Here is a 12,175-nt window from a genome sequence, read left to right as displayed (position 1 = left end):
TGCCACTTCGATTCCAAATTCCTTCTTTTTGAGAAAGAAATGAAGGGTTTAAAATCAAATTGTTATTATGTAACTTTTAATGACTTGCAAGTATTTTAATGCTTGTAATGGAACGATCTCTTAAGTAGTTGATGTACAAGACAAACATTCTGTCCAGCAACAATATAACTCAGAAAATCATTTGTTATTGGAGGATATTAATACATGATTACGTCATAAAATCGCGGAAAAAACACTTCACGTTGATCACTCCTTTTCACAAACAAACCCATTTCTTTGAAACAGGTTACATGATTCCATGATTTCTAATAATTTTAATAAGAATTTGGCGTAGACACCCCAACTTCCTAAAAATTTAAGTAGGGAAATTATTTTGCCCTCATATTAGTGCTGATATTTATTCGAGGTTAATATAGTAAAGATTTAATCCGGTATCATTATCATTCTTTTCTATCCGCTCTCTCCCTATTCATGGAATGATGACGCTTCCTTTCTGCGCCAACATTAATGTATAATAAGTTTGTTTTTAGCCGTCTTCATGTCTACTAAATTTTACACCTTTTCTACGCCATAATTAAGAAATTAGATTTAGTAAGGCATCTTATTTTCAAGCTATGGAAAATTTATTATTACAATTGGCGGATTGATCAATGAAAAATTGATCTCATCAACCGAAGCAATTCTTCTTATTATTTCTTAGTTTAATTGTCGCTATGACTACCCGAAAATATCTTCAACTGCATCTTATGACGCTTTTCCTGCTGACTTCTTTAGAATTTCATTCTCTACAGTAGTTCTAAACCACTGAAATAACTTTATAAAAATTGCCTAATTATTATAATCAGTTATTCTAGTGCAGGTATACATATTGTACTTATATTACTTTATGTAGTAGACTTTAAGCATAATTTATTTCCCATTTTATGGGCTTATGAAGAGAAATATAGATTCTGTCTGTATCATTTATCATGTTATAAGTAAGGACGACCCGTCAATATCGGCTTTAACCATCAGCTTAACTCAAGATATTTATCTACCTGGTTTGTTTAAATTAATTGGGTATAACCTCCTTATAGCCAAGGCTAAATGCCTTTTAAGTAGTAGAATATTATATGTAAAAAATACTTAATGGTAATCATGTTTGATTTACCAATGGTATTGGTAATTTTAAAGTTAGGGTTAGGGTTAGGGTGCACAAATAGGCGGATTACATACTCGTTGTAATGTGTTGAAATTACAGTTACATTTATATAAAGAATAGCTCAATGCTTACAATTAGTACAAGACTGGGTCAGTAAAGGTAATCTGGCTATTCTAGTAATCGTTTCTACTATATGGCTAATAGTCTTTTCCAATACATTACGATATGAACCCAATTCAATCGTTACTAAACCGCAACTGCAGCATGGCAATGTAATCCAAATTTAAATCGATATTATACAATAATTAAATTCTGTATCACCTTCGAACTAACTATCTACTTTATGAAATAAAAACAGCTAAATTGGAAGCTTTCAGCGAATTATATTTAAATCTAAGCAATAAAAAATCCTAAATAAGTGCTATAACCTATTTTATTCGTATTGTATTTAATATCAATTGAAGTAATCAACTCCCTAACCTTATAAAGCATGTAAATCTGAACCCTTCTTACACTTCTTCGATATTATAACAAGATATATAATATAAATTTTAAATTTACCAATTTTCCTGATTTTTTAGCTACATCCTGATGAGATAGGATATCAGCATAAAATATCTCGGTCATTTCATTCATTGATGATTCCCATCATGAGTCATTTCATGATTTGCTTATTTTCATCATGTGCCGAAGAATTACAGGGCTTTGTATTATCTATCATTATATTTGTTAAGAGATGACTATATCTGAAACTACGAGTTGGCTTTAACTGCTTGATTTCGATGCAAATGCCGGTACTGGCTATAATGAATTTGTATGTATCCTTAAAATGTTACTACTGCACGGATTAAATGCTAATCATCTTTCTATCTTGTACTTTAAAGCCGCTGCTTTAATATGGTAAATGAACTTTATATAAATTAAATCGGAATTCTTCTGGCTAAGGCATCCTATTTTCGATGTATAGGCGTATATTATGAAAATAGTTGCTATCCACCAAGGAAATAAACTTGATCTACGCCTTACCATCTTACTACAAATCAAAAAAATCGCGTCTAATCTGCTATATGATCGAGCTTACCTTGGAGAAAAGACCGGCTATCGAGACTGTAGAAATTAGGAAGCTGCTTTCAATGTTGGTGATGATGGTCGATAAGAAATGAATATGATAGGACGAATGAATTTATTAGACTTCAACTAGTGAATATAAATAATCTGCGTGATGTGTCAGGAAATATGAATTGGATAAATTATAAATTGAAAAGATAAATTGAGCGATTGAATAAAATCATTCGCTTCGAACCAAATTATATAAATAATCTGTCTATGACTCAATAGAAATGGATAAATTATATATTATTATAGCATTGGGTTCAAAGTAAAGCTTTACATCATAATATCAAGATTAAAAATTTAAAAATAAACATGCGGGAGAATAGACAGCAAGAATCTTGATCTCGTTGTAGGACAGATGAAAGTCTAGTGATGATTCTCATTACCCTATTAGACAATAACTGACATCATGACTAGTTAGAATGAATACTTTACGTTTTGAAAGTGATGCCTATTCGGTTAATTATAACCAACAAAAACTTGTAAAAGAAAGGATAATACAAGCTAGGACCATTGAATCGATAACTTTAGAGCATGTCATGAATAGAATAAGCGGAAGAACAGAAAATGAAAAAGTGCAATTTAAAGTAGCAATAAATACAGAAATATTAATATATAACGTAAATATTTCAGTTACTGATCCATTTAAAAGTCAAAAAAATCAATACTTTTTCAATACAAAAATAATACATGATAATAATTTTATCTTAGAGCTCAATTATCCGTATTTTACTGCGATTTCTGTCGGATATTTTTCAATCACAAGTGTAGAAATAAAAGTCTTGACCATTCAGCCTATACTACATAAGTGGAACAGTTTAATGATTATTTTAAATCGATAAGATTTTTATTCAATATTGAATGTATTGTATCATTAAAGTCCTTATTAAATTATTAATAAAAGATGGTAATATTAATAACATCATTCATCATTCATTGCATTAATTATTTTATATTTTTGCTGGGAAGAACAGCAAATGAAACGAACAGATATAAATTGATGAACATCCTTTCGATGTTCACGATAGCCCAACTATCCAGCAATAATTTATTAGGGTAATACTGATCCCCTCTTTAAATATAAAATTATCATTTCATTTTTATTTATACCATTTTATTATGAAAGTAGGAAAGTGGGCGGATGGGTCGATGATTAAAGTCAATCAATGGGATGGAATAGAAATTAACCGAGTAAAACTTATTTTCGTGATTGATTATATGGTTTAGACGATATTATTCCAAAATAATCATGACGTAGGTGTGAGACCAATAAAATATGGGTAAACATCTCTACCGGAAGGATAAATTATTGATTGCTCGTCTCAAATCTATTCTTTAATATGTGTCGGATAGCTTTTTCGTGCCTTAAAATGAAAAAAAACAATCAAGTAATATGTAAGGCCATTAGTAACCCGTTTTATTCATCGGCTAATAGACAAGATTTAGTCGTGTCTCCATCTCGTTGAATGCCACGTTTTTCATAATTTTTTGTTCAGAAGATGTCTCAAGAGTAGCATTCGCATTGTTAATCACACATAACTTGGTTCAAATTAAGATTGCTCTTATCATTCTATCCCCTTCTTCGGGTACGATTTTGACCAACTAAGAATGAAATGAATCCCAGGAAGAACCGTTTCTAAGAAGCAAGGGAGCCATAGGAGGTCAGATTATGGCCATGTTGGAAATTTGTCCCATCATTCATTTGCATCTAAATTTATAGCCTCTTATTAATTCAGCTCTCTATGAATTTGGAAAGCTCTTGTCATTTTAGTCTGTCATTTACGGAATTGACTTACCTCAAGCTTAGAGAATATGTAATATTCGTTCTTATTAATGCCATTGGAAGTTGATTGCAATAGTTATAACATATTATAAGAGCAAATGGCTATTAAAACTGTTGTTGATATGAAGAATTTATTTCGATAAACGTAACAGTATTGCAAAATATCCATTAGACTCTAGTTGTTTTCAAGATGGTTATTAGGATATTTATTTTCGACTAATTATTTGTGTCAAATGCTAGAAAAAGCATAAAGAGTAATAAATTAGATACAATGTCCAATGTGATACAAGAAAAGCCGTTTATTCACGTCTTATATTGCCCATTGCCACTACAACGCCATGAATTTAGAGAGCTCGAATCATTTTAGCCTACTATTGATGGGATTGATTTTTGTCAAATATAGAGAATAAGTAATCGTTCTTGATGATACAATTACAAATCAATCGCGGTAATTATGGGAGCAATTATGGAAGCAAATGGCAACTGAGATTGTTGCTTACATGAAGAGTTCATCTAAATAAAATACCAGTACCAGATAATGACTACTACACTCCAGTTATATTCAAGATGATGATCATCATCATGTTTCTTTTTGACTAATTATAATTATTCATATCAAATGCTAAGAATAACATTAAAAGTGAAAAGTAGAATATATCTTCCAATGCGGCAGTGATACAAACCAACTGATTCATATCTAGTATAGCCGAATTATTTATAATAAACATCAGAAATAATACTGTAAAGAAGAAAGTCGAGTTCGTATCTGATAGAGTACGATGCCTGAAGAAAGTCGTCAAAATGAAAATGTGTTACGACGATTCTACGCTTAGTAAGTAATGCAAGATAACCAGCTTATAGTAATTCTAATCATAGCTTGCCCTTTTACTATCACTCGTAAAAAAATCATCTCATGTGGCATATCAAATATCGAGAATAGTTTCAAGAATAAAGCCAAGTACCGGTATATTATCCGATGGAACAAGATAAGCTGAGATAGCTGTCAGGATAAAAATCACTGAAAACTGTTATTGCTTCGGATTGTAAGATAATTATATATTATCAAACTTATGGTAATTTTAGTTCAAATTTCTATCACTATAAAACTGAAATAAAATCATACAGTGTATGACAGCTGTGATGGAGGGTTCGAAGAGCCAGATAATGTGGTTTTAGTTGCCATGCAGAGGATTAATTGCACAAGGAGTTCAAGAAAAGAGGATACTTTATTGTAGATTGTAGTTAGGGACAGTGTGATAATTACGGTAGGTCAGCGTGGTAACTGCCGTGAGTAAAGTGTGAATATTAACTGTGACTAATAATGCGACTTAACAAATCTAAGGTAGAAAACGGCGGTATTTATAGCTATGGCATTAGAATACATGCAGATAACATGATTGTAGGATTAGATACAACATATACCATAACAGGTTATGGAATAGCAGATGATTGTAGAAAATAGTGAGGACTGTAATAACTAAATGTAGTAAGCTATATTTGAATGTAGAGCGAACAGACTGTAGATATGTCTACATATAAGATCAATACAACATGTCTATATTTAAGAGTAGAATATAGTTACAGTATATTCTAAATACACTACAACAGCTATTGGAAACAAGTTTACTATCAACAAAGTTAAAATGAATTTAAAGCTAACCATATCACTTACTAAGACAACTTCGATGGAAGGATTGTATATCGATAATGAAAGTTTTAAATACGCACTAGGTACTGCATTGCAAAGTTCATGTACAATCTAGAAAGCCATTGAGTAACTCTAAACGACCGCATATTCGCGATAATAGCCTTAATTTATTTTGATTGATGCGAAGCTGACTAGGTATATCGTAGTATTTAATCGAATACTAAACAGCTTTAACTCCCTTGACTGTTATGATAGCAGCAATACTTTAATAATTGATTGCAAATGGGGTAAAGCAAATATCCTAACTCCAATATAAAATAAGCTACGAATTGAATGACAAAATACAATCTATATAAGCTCTTACTCCTATGTAAGCTTTACTTTTAATTAAATTGGCATTCTTATAGCCCGAATTATCTGGTATGAAAAGTAATCAAAAATAATCGGCAATATACCATTCACCATTCACGCCTTTTATCATTTAACAGAATAATACAATGCAAAGGGCTTCATAAACTTATTCTTCTTCCTAATGCAAACTAGATAACTAAAATTATCTTCTATTTGTATTAATTCTTCTCATTCTCTGATTACCATATCGATATTATCTAACAAGGTGGAGTAAAAAATGCTAATGAGCTGACGATCTGGTCTTCCTGTAAATTACCTTTCCAAAGAGATGTTTTAACCTTGATTACAAGAAAATATTCCGTATTGTATTAGGCTATACAGTGTATATTATACACTATGTAAGTTCTGTCTCTAGTCGTTCTGGCTTGAAATTTCAATATATAAACGTAATGATCTATTTGACTTTTTCCTGCTACTTTGTCCACGTTCTAAATTTTTACTATCTGAAATAATTTGCGCGTATTGTCAGGTGATTATAAAAAATATATGTAAGATCAGAATCACATATTAAATCCACTAACAATATGCATCAAATTGAATATTAATTTAATTAATTAGGTCACTAGTCTATTCTTTGAATTATTGATTAAGTACGACGATCAAATTGAATTTAAGGCAATGGATTAATTGTACTGTTTATTTAGGATTAAATTAAATGAAGGGAAGAAAGATATAAATAGCCTTAACTTGATATATTGCCAGAAAATGGTAGAAACTCTAAGATTGTATAAAGGTAATCGTAATCTACGTTAGGAATACATTTCGAAAAATAGAATACACTTAATTCATATCATGAAATCGCATAAGTTACAGACAATCTTAATACGTGTTTCAAAATCCTACTTAAGTCTAATCTTGCCAATTAAGCATTGGAATCATTTGCGAAATGGTTGAGTTAAGATTGTATAAGAGCAACGGAAAAAATAACTTCTAATATCAGGATATGTTCTAAAATTAGAAGCTGTCTACCGATACTTTACTTAAATCTATTGTTGGATTCGACCTTAATCATTACAAATTAGAATAGAATTTAAAAATAGACAGAGTTATTCGCTAAATATTATGAAATCTCAAGAACTCATACCAAATTTCGTTTTCACTCTATGGTCTTGTTAATTAAAAAGTATAGTAGTTTGTAAAAATTTTAAGATGAGAAAGCGGTAATAATGAGCTTATTTATTGTAAATGCTAATTTAATGTTTCAACTCAGAATAAGAATAATTTTATAGTGGTATTTATTTAGATTTGAGATCAAAGCGGATTAATAGGATAAACTCTGAAATTAGGCTAGAATTGTTGGTGCTTTATTTGAACTATAAATTCAATAGATGACATCAAAAGTAAAAATAGACCATTAAATTAGTTCTTAAATTCTACAGTAATGTTAAGTTATCATTTTTCTTTGATTAACACGGGCTTTGAAATGGCTTAGAAAGTAAATCTATATATCATTAAACGCTACTTTTACTCAGAAATAAATGATAATACTGAGACTAACCGACTATTGTCATATTTATTCATACTTGGTTTTCCTTCTCATTCGAAGACTATTTTGCGAGCATAGAAATTTGGATGATTCATATTAATCGGATTTCTTGCATCTTATTAATATCAGCCACATTAGATAGAATAAATAGAAAATTGACAGGTTTCAATTTATACGCTAAGTTAAGCATCAATAATGGATTAAAAATAGGTGAAATAGAACATTTTTGTCAAATTGTTTGCATAGGAGTAATTGTGACTGATCAATAATTTATATTCAATGATGGAAATACAAGAAGAGTAAGCTTCCAAAAAGCAGTTGAATCAAAGCACTCGTAGATCAGCAAGAAATACCATTTTATAAATTATTTGTTCGAAAATACTAATAATGATTCTACTACAGTGTTTCTATTGGCTTACAAATTGCATAATGAAAAAAGTAGTAAAGGACCTATTTTTCCACGATGGATTGATAGAAGTTTTTTATTTTACACGAACTGATCTTTAACAAATATTGGATAAGAATTTTTCACTATATTTATACTTCTACCTTTCATTCTTCTATTATTGTTTATTAAAGTTATCCATTTTGGTAGCATTTACAGTTAATGAATTGTATCATGAAAGTAATAGTTTTGTACTTGAAAAGGATAATGCGATAAAATGGTATCTTTGTCATTCATGTGAAGACGTCGAAATAACTTATTTACCCCTATTTCACGGACAAATCTATACCGATTCAGAGTATAAAATCAATTTCATGACTTAAGTACCCTGTATCGTGTATATTGAAGGGATTTTCTTCTATCATCTATTCCATTGGATTTGCAGACTTTAAAATTGCCAAATATAATAAATATCCTGGAATTTTTATGATTCCTATTACTCCTATATTCTTTCTTTTTATTCGTTTTGTATTCACTTTATTCGTCAAAAACGTCAAGATATGTAATCGTCTGTTATTACTATTTCAAATTCACGTTGATTTCGGGGTTCTGGAATGATATTTAAAACTACTTCTTTCATTATCAATATTATTGTAATCTATATTGTTTCGTATCTGTACTTCCAATATAGGCAATACTCTCGAAATTTGATATGATTCTTATTCACAATCGTTTTCTTTCCCAATCGTGTATACGTTGCTTCTTTATAGCATCCTCAACATTGAGATGATATGCTCATATTGCTGCTGTAACTTAAATAGAACTTTAGGGAAGACATACGGCAGATGACTATTATTTTGGCTATTATATTGGAATCGTCTCTCTTCCCCTTCGAGTTTATATCCCCTGGTAATAAATAAAGAAAATCTTCGCTACGGATAACAATATCTTAGGTCCATAAATCGATCTGTAATACAGAGCTACTTAACGACTATATAATAAACGCATAGCGGCACTACCTTTGTAATCAAATACCACAATTTTACAATCATGTTAAATTACTCTGTTGCAGCATCAGCATTATTGCCTAGCGGATTAATTTCTGCATAACTAGATTTATTTTTACGACTTATTAAACAATTGATTCTGATAGGGTCTAAAGAGACTGTTGGTATTTAATCAATCGTATTTGTAGTACTATAAATATATTTACCTTACCTATTCTAAATACAAGAAAAATTCCGTTTCTTACAGATGAATTCCAGCTTTTCTTGTCTTTTATTCATAACTCTTCGTATACAATAAAGCGACGGTTGCGCTCCTCAAAATGGAAACTTTACCCCTGCTAAGATCAATAAATTGCCAATCGTTGCCATCGATATCAATAAACTTGATTCAAGGCGTCCAAACAACAACTTTGGATATTTATACTGTCAGTATAGTTTACAAGATACGATCAGACATGGTATGAATATCCGTTAAGATATATTTAACAGCTTAGATTGACTAACAATGATAGGGAAATAAGTCTACCAAAACAAGTTTCTTTGAAAATTCTAATTTTAACTTAACCGGTAGGAGATGTATATCGATTCAGTAATATAATAGTACAGATGTCCGTTCAAGAATGCAAGAAGCAGATGGATAAAGGGTAAACTTAATGAAATAAAATATGCGATAGTAGATTTAAGCCAGAAATTCAACTTCCGCAGTAGTCGGTTCCTTCCTTTTCTAAATCTGATAGCTTCTGTCTTTGTCGTCTAAAAGCAATACTATCTGACTAAACTTCTATCCTTATAAATTAAACCAAAATATCGTGCTGAAGAAGTCAATGCCAGACGGTGGACCAGATTAAAGTGCTATCTTCACTTTTTGTAAAATTTTACATCGACGGCAGAATTATATTTCTGTCCTTATCCAATTTGAAAGAAATTGTATATGACACGATGGATTCTGATTTCATTAGAAGCTTTTTATAATAAAGATGTTATTTAAGCATATATCTGAGGGATAATTATGCCGCATACTATCATTTATAAGAGACATGATGAATAGTTTGTGGTATTTAGCAATTCATGATTCAACTTGTGTTTACTATTTTATTCTTAATGGCTACTAATAAAATCAGCCTCGAATAACCATTTTATTCATAAATTACCTTCTTTACTTTCAATTTCTTATTGCTTTGCGTATTTAAACTAATCAAGCATAGTAAAAAAGTCAAGTCAAGCAGCATTGCTACATGAATAAATGAACATTGTACTATTACATTGTTCAATTTTTGCTATAATCATCAATATCTAATTCACATGGGAAAATGTCATTATATTTTTGTAAGACCTGCAATAACAAGAAAAATCGTGTTCCTATTATCGTTGAAATTTTTAAAATTAATAAAAACTGCTAAAAGTAATCATGTTGTGAGGAAAGCGCAATGCAAAAATTTTTCAGAAACTCTTCATTAATCATTTATATTACTTCTTCATTTGATTTTATTAGTTTATTTTCAAAGTTTGATAGTACTGGTAGCCAATTTTTTGAATTTTTAGATTGAGAAAACTACTATTGGTGTTAAATAGATCTACATTGAATTAGCACGGCATTTCTTCATTTCATAACGATTACTTTTATACTATAATTGATAAAATGAAACCCACTGTCTTAATACTTCGTTTTACTGTAGCCGGGTATAGTTGATATATTTGTGTGTTAATTAATAATAGCAACTTGGCTTAAATCTTTTATTACTTGTATCGAAGGATGTGAAATAAATATCCTATTATGTGTGGGTAAGTATTTTTCTGCTAGCATGATCGAATGTTTTGGTTGTGAATTCATAGTATTTTGACGTGAGAAATATTGCCATCTCACTAGGAAATCTACTATATGCATATAACATATGGACTTTAAATGTGCAAAACCTTTCTACAGAATCTACGTTAATATTATAATTGAAGATAACAGGACCACTTGTACCCGGCTATGTTTTAAAAAGGCTACTCTGACCATACGATTAATAGCTTAATGGCAATGCATAATAATAAATAGCGATTATACGAATATTACTCATTTTCTAAACTAGATTTTAACGAAACCATAATTAGAAAATCAGCTTATTATAGTTACCATAGATTCTATGCTACTATCCCTAAATAATATTGATTTTACTTTGCAGCTTTTTAACTAAACTACTTATTCAGTAAATGAGTAAGAAGATTTGTTTTTTTCTACATAAAAAATTAAACAAAGCTAATAGAATCATAGTTCGAATGAAATTCCATACAAATTCATCTTCTTATATATTGTACACTGAACAGTATATTGATCGAATAAACGTAATAATACTGTAAAGTTTATTCGCTTATTATATAATCTGATTGCAATTAGATAGTCCTTGGTAGTTGTAAGATGAACCTAATCTTATGTAATGAAGTGAAGTTTACAAGAAACAGCAGTTCTTGTTATATTTTTAAGAAGACACTCTATCACATACGGTAAGATAAATTATTTAGGATATAAACCGAACTTATATAAAATATCAAATAAAACTATTACTGTATTGTAAACGTCAGCAGTGAATTTTTCACACACACGTTAACAAAACTTCCAGTAAAATTAAGAGTTTCATCATGTATTGAAAACTTAGAAAGTCAATGAACATTGATAAAACACGACAAATTATATGATAAGCACGTTTGATAGAAGCATTACGTTAGATGAGAGACTGGCAATACTATTTCATAAAATTTGCCTCTAACGAGATAAAACCGTATTACTTCAAATCTTATACTGATTTTATTTCCAAGCAATTGGGACAGTAAGTCGGATATGCTTTAACATTTTACCGATAGCTTGGTAACTATTACTAATTTATATGATCATTTTATTCATGAAACATCCGTTAGAGATATCTCTGACATTTCGCAGGCATGTAAAATCATTCTAGAGACTTCATATCCAAGCACTAAAATTTTTCTACATATGAAACCAAAGGGATTACACGTTATAACATCGTCATATTAACTTTTCGTGTGCGATTAATTTGAAACAGTAGTATTTAGTTTAATAATTAAAGATCCATTTAATACGTCCATGACAACTTTTATTTTTGTTTTTAGGACAAATTTGGGAGAGTGATAATGTTTAAGAATTTTATGTTCTACGGGCAGTAATAGAAGAATACAATAGCAATTACTAAATTTTCAATA

Source organism: Trichoplax adhaerens, genomic scaffold (genome assembly GCF_000150275.1).
Source record: "Trichoplax adhaerens TRIADscaffold_1 genomic scaffold, whole genome shotgun sequence".
NCBI classification, from domain to species: domain Eukaryota; kingdom Metazoa; phylum Placozoa; class Uniplacotomia; order Trichoplacea; family Trichoplacidae; genus Trichoplax; species Trichoplax adhaerens.
Note: the sequence above shows the minus strand (reverse complement) of the source record.